The sequence below is a fragment of the Elephas maximus genome, chromosome 18 (genome assembly GCF_024166365.1).
Source record: "Elephas maximus indicus isolate mEleMax1 chromosome 18, mEleMax1 primary haplotype, whole genome shotgun sequence".
NCBI lineage: Eukaryota > Metazoa > Chordata > Mammalia > Proboscidea > Elephantidae > Elephas > Elephas maximus.
This window is the reverse complement of record NC_064836.1, coordinates 24811555-24831459: the sequence shown is the minus strand read 5'-3', so window position 1 is coordinate 24831459 and position 19905 is coordinate 24811555. Positions and strand designations below refer to the sequence as shown.

Here is a 19905-nt window from a genome sequence, read left to right as displayed (position 1 = left end):
AGCCTTCAGCCCTCAGTCCCGTCCTGGACTCAGAGCATGACCTGGCTCCAACAGATGCTCAGAGATCCAAGGAAAGGAGGGAGAAGTTTGAATCTAAACAGGAGTAGAACGTAGGACTCAAGACATTCTACAGTGGGGGAGGGGCGGAGGGCAGGTTGGGACGAGGAGACATACCATGAAGGGGACCTGACAGGCAAAAAGCTGCATGTTTCCTTCAAATTACAATTGGCAACACAAATCGTGTAACTCTCTTGGGGCCATGGGTAGGTTCTTTCTCATACCCACAGCACAAAAGCTCTTCTCTAGACTTTAATTTTCTTACCAACATATCTAGTTTTGTGCCCCTAAACTCAGCCCAATCCTTAGCTCAAGGTGGTAGGTTCTTGAATTATTACAAGGGCACCAGTACTTCATGAACAAAATTTGGCAAACTTTGTCTAATGAAGGCTGGGGTATACATATGGTGACGATGAAACTCAGTGTTTGTAATGAGGATTGTTTCAGAATTTCCACCGTGTTTTGAGTGTGTGTGCGCACTCTGTGTATTGATGTAGGAAATACTATTGGAGTCGTTATTCCCTGTCTTTGAGCATAGAAAATGTGACCCAGCTGTTGCTGGGCTCACAAGGGCTCCCAGGGACTTACAACGGGGCCTTGAGGCATAATCTGAAGGTCCTGAGTTCCTTCCTCAGAGAAGGCACATAAAGACAATAGCTAAGATAAAAAAATAGTCTTGGAAAATCTCTTTCAGGGAACCTTTCACATAAGTGGGAACAGAAAAGACTTTCCACTCTTATCTTTTTCTGTTAACGTTTAATGAATAGAAATTTGTTGGACCAATGAAGACCCGCCTACCTCGTTACTGAAACCTGTAGCGATGATTGTTGAGAGAGACAATTCACGATGTAGGATCACAGTTTCTAGCCAATCTGTGAACAGGTGAAGCTTTCAGTGGTTTTGCCCATTTTGTAGTGTTAATATATACAGCTGACTTTGTAATAGTCTTTGGATTGAGGCATGGCTGTGGCAGCCTGCTTGACCATTTACCCATTCTTGCTTTATTCTGTAATATTTCCTTGTACTCGAGCAGACATGGCTCTGGCAGCGTGCTTGGCCGCTTCTCAACTTTTGCTGATTTCAGTGTATGCCGAATAAAACTTTCTTTTTGCTTTTACTGAACTTTGTGATGTTTTAACCTACAACAGCATGCATCATTGTTTAGGAAGCAGTCCTGGTATCCCTAAATTCCTGTCCACTACTGAAAACTCTGGGAGCTCCAGCATGACCAGCCTTACTCATGATCTTCTTTCCGGATAAGCCCCACTGCATCAAAGGAATGCCAGCAGCCTCTAATTCCATGAGCAAAAGTAGGTTCCTGTTGCTTCTCAGATTATTATATTTTACATTCTTGTTTAAGTTTGTTTAAGAGTGTAATTCAATAATTAAACATTAAAATTATTTCAAAAGTCAAACAGTTCCAGATAGCTTCTTCAGTGACGGCTCCTCCCCCGGCACCTTTGTCTTGGCAACCAAATTTTGTTCTCACAGTGCCCGCTGTGCAGGCAGTAAGGAAATAACCCTGGCTGACAGGTATTCCTAATCACAACACAGGAGAAAAAAGGAAACTGAAGTACATATATAGAGGGCCTTTTCCTTAGGCGATCTCTTACACGCATTCCTAGAAGGTTTGTAGAGCCAGGGGGCAGTGAGAGTATGATGTAGTGCATGTAAAAATGCAAATACAATGTAGTAGGAAGTGCGAAGGCAGGTGATGTGAAAACCAAGCATTTCTTATTGCAAGGCGGCCTGGGAGGTTTGAATGAACAGCAGGGCTGCCTGAGGCAAAACTGACCCTTGGGTGAGGGATTCCTTGCTTTCTAAGGGCAGCACAGCTGTGTGCCTTGTGTAGTAGGAAAGCTGGGAGGTTGAATTTGGAATCAGGGGCTTTATAAAGAACAATCTTGAGAGGGTTCACATTTCAACTGAGTTTATTTCTCATTTTAGGAACTGCCTCTTAAGCAGCAATCTCTGGATTTGGACTAAGTGTGCAGTTCTTAAAAGGGAATGTATTTGCTTAGGTCTTATATATCAGAAAGTATAACAAATTCTGGAGCTTTATTTGATTCCATAAATATGTTAAATTTTCTTTTTATTGTGGTCAGTATACATGTACCAACACACGTGTGATTCCCACCTTGTTCGCAGGCACAATTCAGTGACATTGTGTTCATGTTGTGCAAGCACCACCGCTGTTTCTAAGCTTATTACATTTTAAAAAATAATATTTTACTGTGTTTTAGGTTCCCTTTGGTTAAGTTCTTCGCAATTCTTGAACATTCTCCTTATTTACGTTCTGGTTGTTCTGTTTCCTATAATCTCATTTCCCTGACTCTGACATTCTCATCTTTGTTTAAATTGTTGACCATTTGGTCTCATGTAGGTGATTTTTAAAGGAGCACGGTGCTTTATGGGTGATGTACATTATTTTGGGAGTCAGTCTGTTATTTGTTATTTAGGTACAAGGTAACCTCAGGGGTTAGTTTCAGTTCAAAATTTGAAGAGTATTTCACGGCAGTTTCAGGGAGTCCTTGAGTCTGAACCAGTCCAGTAACCTTGTTTTTTTTTTTAATGCTTTTGAGATTCTGTTACACGTTTTTCTCCCTTTCTGTCACAACCCATCTGTTGTGGCCCTAATCACAACGGGTGGTAGTGACAGCTGGACACCAGCTAGTTTTTCTGGTCTCAGGGCAGATGACACCGTGGTTTATACAGACTGTTTGCCTTGTAGACAAGTTTCTTCTTTGACTCTTTTGTTTCGTACATTCTGTTTTGCTGCAGATGAGTAGAGACCAATAGTTGTAACTCAGAAGGCCAATATCAAGCTTTTGCAACCCCAGACACTATTTAGCAAACTAAGCGGTAAAATATAACTTTATGAACTATATCATGCCAATGGACCAAGATATTCCACGAGGCTCTGGTCCTAAAACTTCAAATCCAGAAAAAGAATTCTGTGAGGTTTTTCGTTATTTCTAAGAAATATTCATTAGTATTTCCTCTATGTGATTTATTATATATATATAAATATATGTGCATAGTGTAATAGATGTATATCCACGTATGTGTGCACCTATATATTAAAAAAAAAAACCCCAGTGCCGGGCTGGGGTGGGCACCTATATATACACTTATATATACTTATATGTACTTCAGTGTACACATATATGCCTGCATGCATATATATATATACCTGCATGTATATTTTTGGTTGTTTCTTTTTGTGTTTTAAAAGTATGTATTACATGCCATCACCAAAAAGTTTTTTCCTTCCGTACATTTCACTGACATGGTTTGCGTTCATCAAGCTGTATATATTTCACTCTCATTTGGCGTTAGGTTTTCCATCAACAGAAATAACAAGTATTTACTATCCAGAGAGTGAATTTCCATTTCCCCCTCCCCGACTCTGGTAAGCACTGATGAACATTATTTTCTGTATATTTTTATTTGTTCATGTCATTTCAAACAAGTGATAACATACAATATTTGTTTTTTTGTGACTGAGTGACTTCGCTTGAGGTAATGTCTTCCAGGTCCTTTCATGTTCCAAGGTGTTTCAGGAACTCATGGATTACTGAGTAGTATTCCTGTGTACGTTCTGTCATTTTGCTATTGTGAATAGTGCCGCGATGAAAAAGGTTTCCTTATGTCTGTTTCTGTCACTTCTACCAGATCCCTAGGGCATATACCTGCAGTGGAATTGCTGGGTCATATAGCCGCTCCACCTCCTGTTTTTTGAGGAACCGGCAGACTGTTTTGCAAAATGGCTGTGTCATTTTGCATTTTCACCAGCAATGAATGAGGGGCCCAGATTTCTCCACATCACCTCCAACACTTGTTATTTTCCCTTTTTTTTTTTTTTTTTTTATCTTAGCCATCCTATTGGGAGTGAAATGGTATCCCAATGTGCTTTCGATTTGCGTTTCCCTGATGGCTAATGACTTTGAGCATCTTCTCATTTGTCTGCCATTTGAATATTCCCTTTGGTGAAATGTCTTTCCATGTTCTTTGGCCAGTTTTTAATACGAATATTTGTCTTTTTGTTATTAAGTTGTAGAAGTTTGCTATATATTTTAGATATTAGACTCCAGTCACTTATATCATTCCCAAAGAATTTTTCCTAGTCTGTAGGCTGTCTCTTCCCCATTTTTATTAAGTCGTTTGATGAGCATATTTAGCTTTTTATGAGGTCCCAGTTATATATTTTCTGATGCTTGTGCATTCATTGTTGTGTTTGATAATGTATCATTGAAAATAAATTTGGTCCAGAAGGTTTGCTCCTATATTTTCTTCCAAGAACTGTATGGTTTTAGACTTAAATTGGGGTCCTTGATCCGTATCAATTTAGTTTTTGTATATGGTACTAGGTATGGTTCTTGTTTTGTTTTTCTGCTTGGGGAAATCCAGTTTAGCCACCACTATTTGTTGAAGAGACTATTCTTTCACCTTTAAATGGATTTGGCTCACTTGCTGAAAATCAGTTGACCATAAAGGTTTGGATTATATCTCCAGATTTTCAATTCTGTTCCCTTGGTCTGTGTGTCTGTCATTAAACCAGTACCAAGCTGCTTTGATTTACTGTCGCTTTCTAATATGTTTGGAAGTCAGGAAATGTGAGGCCTGCTACTTCGTTTTTTTTCCAAAATTGCTTTTGCCGTCCGGGGTCTCTTGTCTTCCAATAGAAAAATGAGGATTTTTTTTTTTCCATTTCTGTAAAGAATGCTGTAGGAATTTTGATTAGAGTTTTGTTGTATCTGTAGATCACTTTGTGTAGTACTGACATCTTGATTATATTAAGCCTTCCAATTCATAAGCATGGAATGTCTTTCCATCTCTTTAGGTCTTCTTTGGTATCTTTCAGCTGTATTTTATAATTTTCACTGTATAAGCCTTTCACATCTCTGGGTACATTTGTTCCTATATATTTCATTCTCTTAGATGCTATTGTAAATGCAGTTGTTTTCATTCCATAAATATTTATTTTTGGATAAAAATTCCATAAATTTTTATCTGATTTCCTTAAAATAAGGAACAGCTTAAGCCATTCAGCTTGTGAGGAGCAGGGACCTGGGCGGGGCCAGGGGCTGCTTTCTGGGACCTGCCTCTCAACTGTCTGGTAAAGGTAACAAATATGTTTCAGAAAAAACATTGGTACATCATTTATTGTGAAATGTCTATGTATTAAATAAATGCACCATGAAAAATACTGTATGACAGTAAATATAGTAGAAAAAACTTAAGACTAGTGTCAGGAGAAAGCATATCTTACGGTGTTTCCCAGGTCTAAAATTGTTTGGCCATGCAGTTCTGTGATAGAACTTTAAAAGTGAATAGGAAAAAGAAACAGTTCTTGTTTTTTTTTTTTTTTTTTACTTTTTATTGTGTTTTAAGTGAAAGTTTACAAATCAAGTGAGTCTCTCACACAAAAACTTATATACACCTTGTTACATACTCCCAATTGCTCTCCCTCTAATGAGACAGCCCGCTCCCTCCCTCCACTCTCTCTTGTTGTGTCCATTTTGCCAGCTTCTAACCCCCTCTGCCCTCTCATCTCCCCTCCAGGCAGGAGATGCCAACAAAGTCTCAATTGTCCACCTGATCCAAGAAGCTCACTCCTCCCCAGCATCCCTCTCCAACCCATTGTCCAATCCAATCCCTGTCTGAAGAGTTGCTTCAGGAATGGTTCCTGTCCTGGGCCAACAGAAGGTGTAGGGGCCATGACCACCAGGGTCCTTCTAGTGTCAGCCAGATCATTAGATCTGGTCTTTTTATGAGAATTTGGGATTTGCATCACACTGCTGTCCTACTCCTTCAGGGGTTCTCTGTTGTGTTCCCTGTCAAGGCAGTTACTGGTTGTAGCCGGGCACCATCTAGCCCTCCTGGTCTCAGGCTGATGTAGTCTCTGGTTTATGTGGCCCTTTCTGTCTCTTGGGCCTGTAATTACCCTGTGTCCTTGGTGTTCTTCATTCTCCTCTGATCCAGGTGGGTTGAACCAATTGATGTGTCTTAGATGGCTGCTTGCTAGCGTTTAAGACCCCAGATTCCTCTCTCCAAGGTGGGATGCAGGATGTTTTCTTAATAGATTTTATTATGCCAACTGACTTTGATGTCCCCTTAAACCATGGTCTCCAAACCCCCGCCCCTGCTTCGCTGACCTTCCAAGCAGTTTGTTGCGGAAACTTCTTTCCTTTTGGTTTAGTCCAGTTGTGCTGACCTTTCCTGTATTGTGTGTTGTCTTTCCCATTACCTAAAGTAGTACTTATCTACTACGGAATTAGTGAACACCCCTATCCCACTCTCCTTTCCTCCTCCGTCTTATAACCATCAAAGAATATTTTCTTCTCAGTTTAAACTATTTCTTGAGTTCTTATAATAGTAGTCTTATACAATATTTGTCATTTTGCAACCAATTTCACTCAGCAGAATGCCTTCCAGATTCCTCTGTGTTATGAAATGTTTCACAGATTCATCACTGTTCTTTCTTGATGTGTAGTATTCCATTATGTGACTATACCATAATTTATCCATTCATCTGTTGATGGGCACCTTGGTTGCTTCCATCTTTTTGCTATTGTGAACAGTGCTGCAGTCAACATGGGTGTACATATATCTGTTTGTGTAAAGGTTCTTATTTCTCTAGGATATATTCCATGGAGTTGGATTGCTGGATCATACGATAGTTCTACTTCTAGCTATTAAAAAGAAGTGCCAAATCGATTTCCAAAGTGGTTGTACCATTTTGACGTTCCCACCGGTAGTGCATAATTTTTCCAGGCTCTCCACAGCCTTTCCAACATTTATTGTTTTCTTTTCTGGATTAATGCCAGTCCTGTTGGAGTGAGATGGAATCTCATTGTAGTTTTCATTTGCATTTCTCTAATGGCTAATGATCGTGAGCATTTCCTCGTATCTGTTAGCTACCTGAATGTGTTTTTCAGTGAAGTGTCTGTTCATATTTTTTGTCACTTTTTTAAAGTGGTTTATTTGTTTTTTTGCAGTTGAATTTTTGCAGTGTTGTGTAGATTTTAGAGATCAGGTGCTGCTTGGAAATATCATAGCTAAAATATTTTTCCCAGTCTGTAGGTAATCTTTTTACCCTTTTGGTGAAGTCTTTGGATGAGCATAGGTGTTTGATTTTTAGGAGCTCCCAGTTATTTAGTTTTTCTTCTGCATTGTTAGTAATGTTTTGTATACTGTTTATGCCATGTATTAGGGCTCCTAACGTTGTCCCTATTTTTTCTTCCATGATCTTTATTGTTTTAGATTTTATATTTAGGTCTTTGATCCATTTTGAGCTTGTTTTTGTGTCTGGAGTGAGGTATGATTTATGCCAGCACCATTTGTTAAAAAGACTGTCTTTTCCCCATTGAAGTGTTTTGGGGCCTTTGTCAAATATCAACTGCTCATTTGTGGATGGATTGATGTCTGGATTCTCAATTCTGTTCACTGGTCTATGCATCTCTTGCTGTACCAGTACCAGGCCGTTTTGACTACTGTGGCGGTATAATAGGTTCTAAAATCAGGTAGAGCAAGGCCTCTCACTTTGTTCTTCTTTTTCAGTAATGCTTCCGGGGCCTCTTTCCCTTCTGTATGAAGTTGGTGATTTCTTTCTTCATCTCATTAAAGAACGTCGTTAGAATTTAGATCGAAAGTGCATTAAATGTATAGATCGTTTTTGGTAGAATAGACATTTTCAAAATGTTAAGTCTTCCTATCCATGAGCAAGGTATGTTTTTCCACTCATGTAGGTCTCTTTTGGTTTCTTGCAGAAGTGTACTGTAGTTTTCTTTGCATAAGTCTTTTACATCTCTGGTAAGATTTATTCCTAAGTATTTTATCTTCTTGGGGGCTACTGTAAATGCTATTGATTTGGTGATTTCTTCTTCGATGTTCCTTTTTTTGTTGTAGAGGAATTCAACTGATTTTCTTATGTTGATCTTGTGTCCCAATACTCTGCTGAACTCGTCTATTACTTTCAGTAGTTTTCTGGAGGATTCCTTGGGGTTTTCTGTGTATAAGATCATGTCATCTGCAAATAGAGATACTTTGACTTCTTCCTTGCCAATCTGGATGCCCTTTATTTCTTTATCTAGCCTAATTGCTCTGGCTTGGACTTCCAGCACAATGTTAAATAAGAGTGGTGATAAAGGGCATCCTTGTCTGGTTCCCGATCTCAAAGGGAATGCTTTCAGGCTCTCTCCATTTAGGATGATGTTGGCTGTTGGCTTTGTATAAATGCCCTTTATTATGTTGAGGAATTTTCCTTCTGTTCCTATTTTGCTGAGAGTTTTTGTCACGAATGAGTGTTGAACTTTGTCAAATGCGTTTTCTGCATCAGTTGTTAAAATCATGTGACTCTTGTCTTTTGTTCTATTTATGTGATGGATTACATTAATTATTTTTTCTAATGTTGAAAACCATCCCAGCATACCTGGTATGAATCCCACTTGGTCATGGTGAATTATTTTTTTGATATGTTGTTGAATTCTACTGGCGAGGATTTTTGCATCTAAGTTCATGAGGGATATAGGTCTGTAATTTTCTTTTTTTGTGGTGTCTTTACCTGGTTTTGCCGTCAGGGATGTGGTGGCTTCATAGAATGAGTTTGGTAGTATTTCATCGTTTTCTATGCTCTGAAATACCTTTAGTAGTAGTGGTGTTAACTCTTCTCTGAAAGTTTGGTATAACTCTGTAGTGAAGCCTTCCGGGACAGGGGTTTTTTTGTTGTTGTTGTTGTTGGGAGTGTTTTGATTACCTTTTCAATCTCTTCTTTTGTTATAGGTGTATTTAGTTGTTCTACCTCTGTTTGTGTTAGTTTAGGTAGGTAGTGTGTTTCTAGGAGGTCATCCATTTCTTCTTGGTTTTCGAATTTGTTAGAGTACAATTTTTCTTAGTAATCTGATATGATTCTTTTAATTTCATTTGGGTCTGTTGTAATATCGTCCATCTCATTTTGTATTTGGGTTATTTGTTTCCTCTCCTGTGTTTCTTTTGTCATTTTGGCCAATGGTTTATCAATTTCGTTGATTTTTTCAAAACATCAGCTTTTGGTCTTGTTAATTCTTTCAATTGTTTTTCTGTTTTCTACTTCATTTAGTTCTGCTCTAATTTTTATTATTTGTATTCTTCTGGTGCCTGTGGGTTTCTTTCGTTGCTCTCTTTGTATTTGTTCAAGTTGTAGGGATAATTCTTTGATTCTGGCCCTTTCTTCTTTTTTGTATGTGTGCATTTATTGATATGAATTGTCATCTTTGCACCGCTTTTCCTGTGTCCCAAAAGTTCTGATAGGAAGTGTTTTCATTCTCATTGGATTCTCTGAATTTCTCTATTCCATCCTTAATGTCTTTTATAATCCAGTCTTTTTTGAGCAGGGTATTGTTCAGTTTCCAAGTGTTTGGTTTTTTTCTTATGCTTTGCTCTTATTGATTTCCAGTTTTATGGCGTTACGGTCAGAGAAGATGCTTTGTAATATTTCAATGTTTTGGATTCTGCTAAGGCTTACTTTATGACCTAATACATGGTCTATTCTAGAGAATGTTTCATGTGCGCTAGAAAAGAAAGTATACTGGTTGCTGTTGGGTGGAGTGTTCTGTATATGTCTATGAGGTCAAGTTGGTTGATTGTAGCATTTAGAGCTTCTGGATCTTTATTGAGCTGCTTTCTGGATGTCCTGCCCTTCACCAAAAATCATGTGTTGAAGTCTCCTACTATTATTGTGGAGCTGTCTATCCCACTTTTCAAAGCTGATAGAGTTTGTTTTATGTACTTTCCAGCCCTGTCATTGGGTGCATAAATATTTAATATGGTTATATCTTCTTGGCGTATTGTCCCTTTAATGTTATGTAGTGTCCTTCCTTATCCTTTATGATAAATTTAACTTTAAAGTCTATTTTGTCAGAAATTAACATTGCCACTGCTGCTCTTTTTTGATTGTTGTTTGCTTGATATATTTTTTTCCATCCTTTGAGTTTTAGTTTGTTTGTGTCTCTAAGTCTAAGGTGTGTCTCTTGTATGCAGCATATAGACAGATCTTGTTTTTTAATTCACTTTGCCACTCTCTGTCTCTTTATTGGTGCATTTATTCCATTTATATTCAGGGTAATTATGGATAAGTACGAATTTAGTGCTATCATTTTGATGTCCTTTTTTGTGTGTTCTTGACACTATCTTTTTCCCACTTAATTTTATGTGCTGAGTAGATTTTCTTTATAAATTGTCCTTTCCTCATATTTGTTGTTGTTGCTTTTGTTTCTGCTGAGTCTCTATTTTTTTCTTGTATTTTATTTTGATAAGTAGAATAGTTTGTCTCCTTTATGGTTCCCTTATTCTTTACCCCTACTTTTCTAAATTTAAATCTATCTTTTATTTCTTTGTATCGCCGTATCTTCCTCTCCATATGGAAGGTTTATGATTACATGTCTTAGTCCCTCTTTATCATTTTAATGTTGTCTTCTTTTATATAATAACATTGCGGTTACCTTGTTTTGAGTTTTTTTTTTTTGTATATAATCTTGCTTTGCTTTTTTTTGGATTTCCATGTCTGGGTTGACTTCTACTTGCTCTGTCCAGCGTTCTAGCCTTGAGTTGATACCTGATATTATCGATTTTCTAACTAAAGAACTTCCATTAGTATTTCTTGTAGTTTTGGTTTTTATGAATTCCCTAAACTTGTGTTTATCTGGAAGTGTCTTAATTTCATCTTCATATTTAAGAGACAGTTTTGCTGAAAATATGATCCTTGGCAGGCAATTTTTTTTCCTTAATTTTTTAAAATATGTCATCCCATTGCCTTCTTGCCTGCATGGCTTCTGCCGAGTAGTCAGAGCTTATTTTTTTTTGGCTCTCCTTTGTAGGTGACTTTTCGTTTATCCCTAGCTGCTCTTATAATTCTCTCTTTATCTTTGGTTTTGGCAAGCTTGATTATAATATGTCTTGGTGACTTTCTTTTAATATCTGCCTTATGTGGAGTTCGATGAGCATCTTGGATAGATATCGTCTCATGTTTCACAATATCAGGGAAGTTTTCTGCCAACAAATCTTCAACAATTCTCTGTGTATTTTCTGTTATCCCTCCCTGTTCTGGTACTGCAATCACTCGTAGGTTATTTCTCTTGATAGAGTCCCACATGATCCTTAAGGTTTCTTCATTTTTTTTTAATTCTTTTATCTGGTTTTTCTTCAGATATATTAGTACCAAGTGATTTATCTTTGAGTTCAGAAATTCTAGCTTCTAGTTGCACAATTCTGGTCCTCTGACATTCTATTGAGTTGTCTACTTCTGTAATTTTATTGTTAATTTTCTGAATTTCTGATTGCTTTCTGCCTGTGGATTTTTCCAGCTTATTAAACTTTCCATTATGTTCCCGAATAATCTTTCTAATTTCTTCAGTTGCTTTATCTGTGTGTTTCTTGGCTTGTTCTGCATATTGCCTCATTTCCTTCCCGATGCCTTTTGTGTTCTGGCTTTCGTAATTCCAGGAATGCACTTTCATCTAGAAGATCCCTGGATTCTTTGTTTTGAGAGCTGGTTGAGGTGATCACGGTCTGTTTGTTTATGTGACTTGGTATTTACTGTTGTCTCCGAGCCATCCGTGAGGTATTATGTTAGTTTATGCTTTCTTAATGTGTCGTAGCTTCTTGCTTTGATTTTGTTTTGAGATACTGAAATGGGTTGCTGGAGTGAGCTAGCTTGATTATTTTTGCCTTTGGAGTTCTGACGTTCTGTCCTCAGATGGCTAGAGCTCTTATCAGGTATATCAGTCTAGGAGTCCATTCACTTTTCTTGTATGAATTCAGCTCAGGTGTCCAGTTAGCTGATCATCATGTGTGTGGTACAGGCTCTGCCCTACAGTCTTAGAGGGGCAGGGGTGATTGGTGTATGTACCCGTAACTGATTGCAGCAGGGGATCACGCTCTGAACAAGGCCAGGAGGCTGAGAACCAACCCCCGAGTGTCTCTGAGGAAAGCACGTCCCTGTTCCCTAGAGTGTGCAGGTGGGTGGGTTCTGCAGACGGACCATGGGCATCCAGTGTTTTTGGTTGTAAGGACTGGGAGGTATCAGTTATCATTGGACCCGTGTCACAGGTGGCTGGGTGACCTGGTGGAGCTACCAGTCCTTAGGCCCCTGATGTGGGTAGATGAGGACCCTGGCAAAGCAAAGCAAAGTCAAACATCAAACACCCACCTCTCCACCACACAGCTGAAACAGTTGGAGTCTGCCAACAAGGGCCTATTCTCCTGAAATAGGCCCACAGAGGTCCATGCAGAAGGGAAAGATGCTGAAAGTCCATGGACCATTTATGCCTGGATGGGACCTGCTTCTGTCCTGAGCTCCCCCGCTTAGTGGAGCTGGCAAATTATCTTTTCCCCCAATTGCAAATTTTTTCCTTCTCCAAGGTTGGGAGGATGGCTCTAGGTGCAACAGGGCCTATCTCAGGCCCAGGGAATTCAGCCGCTGAAGCCGGTTTTGGGGTGGGGCGGGGCACGGCAAAATATACGCAAGTACTTAGCTTTTGCTGAGAGCGCCATTCTTCTCAGGTCCCGGAGGTGTGAGTGGACTTTGTGGCTGGCTGCTTCTCCCTTAGGAAACTGGTGGAATGCTAGTACCAACCTGCCGCTGCCGGACCAGGAATGGTGCCTGAGTGCGTCCGGCGATTCAGGTCTGGTAACTCCTCTCTGCTTCTGAACGGTCTCTTCCACTCCCCCTCAGTTCATTTTCTAAGCTTGCCTTCGAAGCTCAGGGCTCCTAGCTTATCATAATATTCTTTTCAATTTTTTTTTTTTCAGGTCTTTGTTGTAAAGAGGGCTCTCCGGAAGCGTCTGTGTATTCCACCATCTTGGCTCTGCCTCCGTAGCAGTTTTTATAAATTTTGTATATTAGTCCTTTATCAGATATAAAACCAAACCAAACCCAGTGCCGTCCAGTTGATTCCAACTCATAGCAACCCAAAAGGATGACGTAGAACTCCCCCATAGAGTTTCCATGGAGTGCGTGGTGGATTTGAACTGCCAACCCTTTTTTTAGCAGCTGTAGCACTTAACCACTGCGGCCATCAGGGTTTCCTTATCAGATATAGGGTTCCCAAATTTTTTCTCCCACTATGTAGGCTGTCTTTTCACTTTTTTGATAAATTCTTTTAATGAACAGAAATATTTAATATTTATGAGGCCCCATTTGTCTTTTTTTTCATTTGTTGCTCGTGCCTTTTATTATTATATCTGATACCTACCAAAAAATACTTAGTCCTTATATTTTCTTCTATGAATTTCATTTTCAAATTAAGGTCCTTGACCCATTTTCAGTTGGTTTTTGTGCATCATGTAATGGCTGGTTCCTAGTTTATTCTTCTGCATGTGGATATCCAATTTTTCCAGCACTACTGATTGAAGGGACTTTTCCTTCCCCAATTGGATGAATTTAGAATTTGTGTTGAAAATCAGTTGACCACATATCTATGGATATATATTCCTGTAGTTTCAATTTTATCCCACTGGTTTCTATGTCTATTATTATACAAGTACCAGGATGTTTAAATTAGTGTAGCTTTGTAGTAGGTTTTGAAGTATGAGAGTTTGAGCCCTTCTGCTTTATTCTTCTTCAAGGTTCCTTTCAGTATTTGGGATCCCTTGCCCTTCCATATAAATTGGAGAATTGCCTTTTTCTTTTCTGTCAAGATGCTGTTGGAATTTTGATAGAGATGGTGTGGAATTAATAGATTGCTTTGGGTAGTATCGACATCTTAATTGTATAAAGTCTTGCAACATGGAATGTTCTTCAGTTATTCAGGTCTTCTTTGATTTCTTTTAACAATGTTTTATACTTTTTTGTAAATAGGGATTTTACCTACATTTATTCATAGGTATTTTATTTTTTAGATGCCATTGTAAATAGTAATATTTTAGTATTTCTTCTTTTTGCAGATTGCTGATGTACAGAAACCGTGCTTATTTTTATGTATTGATCTTGCACACTGTTGCTTTGCTGAATTCATTTATAAGTACTAATAGCTTTTTTGTGGATTCTTTGGTGTTTTCTATGTATATACTTGTCATCTGCAAAAAGAGATAGTTTTACTTCTTCCTTCATTACCTGGGTACCTTTGATTTCTTCTGTCTCACCTAATTACTCTGGTAGGACGTCCAGAATGATGTTAAATATGAGTGGTGAAAGTAGGCATCTCGTTCTTGTTCCTGAACTTAATGGGAATGTTCTCAGTCTTTGTCCACTGAGTATCATGTTAGCTGTGGAGATTTTTGTAGATGCCCTTTTTTGTATTGAGAAATTTCCCTTTTATTCCTACCACTTATTTATTTACCCAAAGAATTACAAAGTATTGTAGTTCTGCTAGGGGAGGGGCAAGCATTGCCTGGTCCACAGTTTTACTATAGTCTTTAAACAGATATTGTCTTGACTCAGTTTAGAGCCCCTGGCTGGAAGCCAGTCAGTTCACCTTCTTTAGTAGCTGTTTAAGTCCACTCTCCAACCACAACCCTCATCGGGTTCTCACGCTCCTGTGTACTATGCACCTGACTTAATTATCCTGGGTCTAGTACCAAACACTTAGGAACAGCCCCTATGTCCCTGGATCCCATAGAATTATGCAAGTTGGCCAGTCCCCAGGAAGCCTGCATAACCTAGCTAAACCCACCTGTTTTCCATACTTAAGTCACCTCCTATAATCCCAGCCTGTTTTTACCATATCTCTGGGTACAGCCCCTTGTGTGGTCCTGCACAGCAGCCTTCTCTGGTTGGGAGCTGTAGGTAACAGCGTTTCTTAAAATTTAGAACAATGGGACATAAAAGAAGGCCGCTCAGATAGGAGACCAAATGAAGCCCTAGAAATACAAACCTCTACCACTAAGTAAATTCAGTATATAAACTCAATATATGATTAGGCACTGACTACATCTTACATACTGTTAAGGACAGTCACTGTTAAGAGAGAAGCACGGTCATGGTCCTTAACATCAGTGAAAGAAAACTTGATGCGAGAGGTGTTAAATGTTGTTGTTATTAGGTGCCTTGAGTCAGCTATGACTGAGGTGACTGAGGTGACCCCATATAGAACAGAATAAAACATTGCCCAGTACTGCACCATCTTCACCGTCATTGATGTGTTCGAGTTCATTGTTGTGCTGAATGCCTTCCAACGCAGGCGGCTCATCTTATAGCACTATATTGGACAATATTCTTTTGTGATCCATAGTGTTTTCATGGGCTGATTTTTAGAAATAGATCACCAGGCCTTTCTTCTTAAGTCTGTCTTAGTCTGGAAGTGCCACTGAAACTTGTCTACCATGTATGATCCTGCTGGTATTTGAAATAGGATTGGCATAGCTTCCAACCTCATACATAGCAACACGCTAACTACCACAGTATGACAAACCAACAGACGGGTGGTTGAGATGTTAATTGCACTTGATAAATACCTGATTCTCCAACAATGTCCAGTTGAGGGCATGCTATGAACTAGAACCATCAGGGCATATGCTAATGTAAATATATTTTAATTCACTGTTTGGAGTTAATACATTTAAGTAACTTACAGATAGAAAATTATGTTAAATTACCTTATCGTGAGATGTTTAATACTATCTCTCATTTGTATAGCTTCTTAGAATTTTCAAGGCATTTCAGGAAACATCTTCTAACTACCTATAAATTAGGGAAAGCGGTTATTATAATTCCCATGTTACTCAAGAAGAAACTAAGACTTAGAGAGGTGAAGAATCATGTCCAAGATCGACAGTCTGGCCATTAAAAGATTAGAAGTCAAGGACTCCAGCATGCAGCCTGATCCAGACACCACCCTACCCCTTAGCTGTTATTGTTGTTAGCTGCTGAGGAGTGACCCCCCACCCCATGGTTACCCTGTGCATAAAAGAACACCAGATAGTTTTGATTCACAAGGCTCTCATTAACTGATTCTCAGAAGTAGATAACCAGGTCCTTTCTCCTAGTCCATCTTACTCTGGAAGCTCTGCGGACGCCTGCTCAGCATCATAGCAACATGCAAGCCTCCACTGACAGATAAGTGGTGCCTGCCCATAAGGTGCGTTGGCTGGGAATCAAAGCAGGATCACCCCCATGGAAAGATCACTGAACCACCAGTGCCTCTTACCTTTTAACTAGGGAAGTATAATGAGCAGTATAGTGGCTGAGCAGTCTACGGGACTGGATTATGGCTCTGGTCTCTGTGGGATCATGGGTTCGAATCCCACTGCTGCCAACTGTGTTTTGGTGGCTCAGTGGTTAAGTGTTTGGCTGCTAACCAAAATGTTGGTAGTTCAAATCCACCAGCCACTCCTTGGACGGCCTATCGGGCAGGTCTATTGTATCCTATAGGGTTGCTGAGTTGGAATTGACTTGATGGCAGTGGGTGTAGGACAGCATGTTGTTGTTAGGTGCCATCGAGCTAGTTCTGACTCATGGTGACACTATGCACGAGAGGATGAAACACTGCCCGGGCCTGGGCCATCGTTACAATCATTATTACGCTTGAGCTCATTCCTGCAGGCACTGTCCGTTTACCTCGTTGAGGGCCTTCCTCTTTTCCGCTGCCTCTGTGCTTTGCCATGCGTGATGTCCTTCTTCAGGGCCTGATCCCTCCTGACAACATGTCTGAAGTATGTAAGACACAGTATCGCCATCCTTGCTTCTGGGGAGCATTCTGATTGTATTTCTCCCAAGACAGATTTGTTCATTCTATTGGCAGTCCATGGTGTATTCAGTATTCTTCACCAATACCACAATTCACAGGTGTCAATTCATCTTTGGTCTTCCTTATTCATCGTGTAGCTTTCATATGTATACGATGGGATTGAAAATACCATGGCTTGGGTCAGGCGCACCTTAGTCCTCAAAGTGACATATTTGCTTTTCAACACTTTAAAGAGGTCTTTTGCAGCAGACTTGCTCAGAGCAATGTGTCTTTTGATTTCTTGACTGCTCCTTCCATGGGTATTGATTGTGGATTCAAGTAAAAAGAAATCCTTGACAACTTCAGTTTGCTCACTGCCACCCCCTTTGTTGCCAGTTTCAAACACCTGCTCAATCCTGTCCTGTGAAGCCTGCATGTGGCGGCCAGCAGCTGGACTGGCCACCACTCTCAGGATTTTTACCTCCTATAACTCCAACAGAAAAGTTTTTTTCTTTCCCAGCTCATGCTGGCACCACCAAGGAAACTCTTCTAAAAGACACCTCGCCAGATTGCTTTCATGGGTGTTGGAAACAGGGGCCGGTCTGTGGACATAAGTGGGCTTCAGGTAGCCTTAGCTGAGGGTCATTCAGATCTCCAACCCAGAGTAAAGCTAGCTTCCCTAGTATTCTCAGTGACCCAGACCTCGATTCTTCCAACTCTGGATTTGACAGCTTGATTGTCTCTCAAAACACAGAAGCTTTAGTCAGTGTTCCAAAACCATCTATTGAAAGCCATTTTTGGCCATCGTTTGTCTAACACCTCCACTCCACGTTTGTGAGGATGAGTTGACGTGGCTAAATCCAACAGAGACTGACCATGCAATTCAGTGGGATACATCAATGTGTGTTAAGAATAGCACTGGTGTAGAGATGAAGCAAATAATGGCCAAAGCCTTCAAACACCCCTTATCTTCTCAACAAGCACATTCCTTGGTGACTTAGAAAAAAATGCAAGACTTGTTTATCACATTGGCCTGATTCCAGCCAATCTTCCTGATCTCATGGAAAACAACTCTCTAGTTACTATAGAAATGTTGCTGAAATTAACACACAGTCAAACCCGATAACCAAGTATGTTTCAGGCCTGGTCAATATGGACATGTCCTTACATTCAATGGAAGTTGTAAATCAGCTTACTATAGCTGTTGATCTACCTCTCGAATTTATCCACCTTTATATATCAAATTTCATCTCTACTTGTGAACAATTTAAGGGTCATTTGATGCACCTCGTCTGTGTCTTCCTCCAGTCCTTGATCTGTAACAAAATTATTAACGTACAGGACTTGTTTATAGAAGTACAGGCGTTCTGTATTGAATCCCATAGGATATGAGAAGCTGCTGGCCTTTTCTGGTTGTTGAAGACGTTGCATACTGGGGAAACCCCTTCTGAGACTAATAATCATAGTAATACCTCATCGAAACTACGTCATTCATTGTTCATCCATACCGTGGTTTAATTTTCACAACTGTTAAAACCCTGAGTGGATTGCTTGGTGTAGTGCATATAAACAATACTTTATCAACTTGAAGTTTTACTTTCCTGGATGACTTTTTACCTTGAGATGAATTTTTGGTAAAAACTTGAAAAAACTGTATCTTTTAGGTGTCTTGTTGATAATTATCCATACCTCTTGCCATTCTACTCTGTGCATTCCAGTTTGTTAATTCTCCTTTCAAAGCAAGCACTTTCAAGACTATTCATTGCAGTCTGTGTGAGGAACGGTTATTCCAGAAAACTATTACTGCAAAAGAGCAGATGAGCAGTAAAGAGCAAAGCGCCTGTTTTTGTTTAAAAGTCACGTTGCAGACTCCCGATAATCCCTGAATCCAGCTTTCATGAGGTTTCAGTGCTAATGTATTTCATGAGAGTAAATTAAGATATTCTTAAAAATTTGTGATCCTGTCCTTGATGTGACATTAGGCAATTGTTTTGATTCCTCAAGGGACCAAGAGAAATTTGATTCTTCAGCCCAGTTGTACAGGTAGCTCTTAACTTCTCATTAAGTACCATCTGAACCAAGGGCACACTTGTAAATTTATTCCTTCTTATCATGAGGATTACACGACAACAGAGTAAATGTAGTCCTTGGGACGGTTAAAAAAACACAGGAAGTATTAGGAAACTTTTTCTAGGCCGAAATAGCTGCTATAGTTTTCTATTTGTTTGTTTGTTTTTTTTCCCCCTCTCAAGACACTTCTTCTGTAATTATTGTTGTTAATATAAAATAGTTATTTTACTTATTTTTTTTTTTTTTTGAGGAAAAACGCCAGTTCATGCATTGAGAGGAATACTATTTCAAATAGTTTGCTGAGTGGGTGCTATTATTACCCTCATGTCTGTGGTAGGGTGAAGGACATGTTTGAGAAGCATTAGAGCAAGGTGGTATTGTGTGAACTTTTAGTCTTCATTTAACTCTTGGACAACAGTGCCTTACACTGAAGTTCTTTATTTTTAATGAAAAAAAAAAAAAGTGTATATGTGTACATAAGGAGCACTTGTGGTACAGTGGTTAAAGTGCTTGGTGGTAACCAAACAGTCAGCGGTTGGAATCCACCAGCCAAACCCACCATCCTCTCCACAAGAGAGAGATGTGGCAGTCTGCTTCTGTAAATATTTGCAGCCTTGGGAACCCTATAGGGCAGTTCTACTCTGTCCTGTAGGGTAGCTATGAGTTGCAACTGACTCAACAGCAATGAGTATGAGTAATGTAGCCAATCATTTCAATATATGTAAAACTATATGTCAGGAACAGGTCCCTGGGTAGTGGAAATGGTTAAGTGCTAGACTGGTACCCAAAAGATTAGGGGTTTGAACCTGTCCAGAGTAGCTTTGGAATTAAACCCTGGAAATCTGTTCCAAAAAGACTACAGCTTTGAAAACCCTACAGAGCAGCTCTATTCTACATGCAGGAGGTACCCATGAGTCAGAATCAACTCAATGGCAGCAAACAACACCATGTCATGATTTTTTTTTTTTTTTTTTGCTCAGTATAAAGACCTTAGAACTTGTAAAGAATGTGTTTTAATGCTTTACTATTGCTTTGTTATTAAAATAGAATATGCATATTTAAACTACTTCTTAAATTGGAATTCTTTTATATTAATTCCATTAAACTAGGCCCTTTCACAGAAGTATACTTTCCA

At 39.3% G+C, this 19905-nt stretch overlaps 1 protein-coding gene and 2 pseudogenes across 2 annotated transcripts in view; 1 reads left to right on the top strand and 2 right to left on the bottom strand.

Annotated features, from left to right (window-relative positions):
• LOC126061817 (NUT family member 2G-like) overlaps positions 1-19905 on the bottom strand; it is a 432103-nt gene that overhangs the window by 10001 nt on the left and 402197 nt on the right. The window lies entirely within an intron of this gene.
• The window catches only part of LOC126061699 (CCR4-NOT transcription complex subunit 11-like), a 232206-nt pseudogene that overhangs the window by 69688 nt on the left and 142613 nt on the right, over positions 1-19905 (bottom strand).
• On the top strand, positions 260-19738 carry LOC126061700 (CCR4-NOT transcription complex subunit 11-like; annotated as a pseudogene).